At 12.0% G+C, this 810-nt stretch overlaps 1 protein-coding gene across 1 annotated transcript in view; it reads right to left on the reverse strand.

The window, feature by feature from the left end:
• LOTGIDRAFT_238975 (hypothetical protein) overlaps positions 1-810 on the reverse strand; it is a gene marked incomplete at both ends in the record, with an annotated part of 28,116 nt that overhangs the window by 3,050 nt on the left and 24,256 nt on the right. The window lies entirely within an intron of this gene.

Here is an 810-nt window from a genome sequence, read left to right on the forward strand (position 1 = left end):
AATATTATTTAATAGATATCAATTTTAGATATCAATTTTATAATTTATAACATCAGAATATTATTTAATAGATAGCAATTTTATAATTTATAACATCAGAATATTATTTAATAGATATCAATTTTATAATTTATAATACCAGAATATTATTTAATAGATATCAATTTTATAATTTATAATACCAGAATATTATTTGATAGATATCAATTTTACAATTTATAATATCAGAATATTATTTAATAGATGTCAATTTTATAATTTATAATATCAGAATATTATTTAATAGATATCAATTTTATAATTTATAATATCAGAATATTATTTAATAGATGTCAATTTTATAATTTATAATATCAGAAAATTTTATTTAATAGATGTCAATTTTATAATTTATAATTCCAGAATATTATTTAATATATGTCAATTTTATAATTTATAATATCAGAATATTATTTAATAGATGTCAATTTTATAATTTATAATATCAGAATATTATTTAATAGATGTCAATTTTACAATTTATAATATCAAAATATTATTTAATAGATGTCAATTTTATAATTTATAATATCAGAATATTATTTAATATATGTCAATTTTATAATTTATAATATCAGAATATTATTTAATAGATGTCAATTTTATAATTTATAATACCAGAATATTATTTAATAGATATCAATTTTATAATTTATAATACCAGAATATTATTTAATAGATGTCAATTTTATAATTTATAATACCAGAATATTATTTAATAGATGTCAATTTTATATTTATAATAACAGAATATTATTTAATAGATGTCAT

The sequence above is a fragment of the Lottia gigantea genome (assembly GCF_000327385.1).
Source record: "Lottia gigantea unplaced genomic scaffold LOTGIsca_181, whole genome shotgun sequence".
NCBI lineage: Eukaryota > Metazoa > Mollusca > Gastropoda > Lottiidae > Lottia > Lottia gigantea.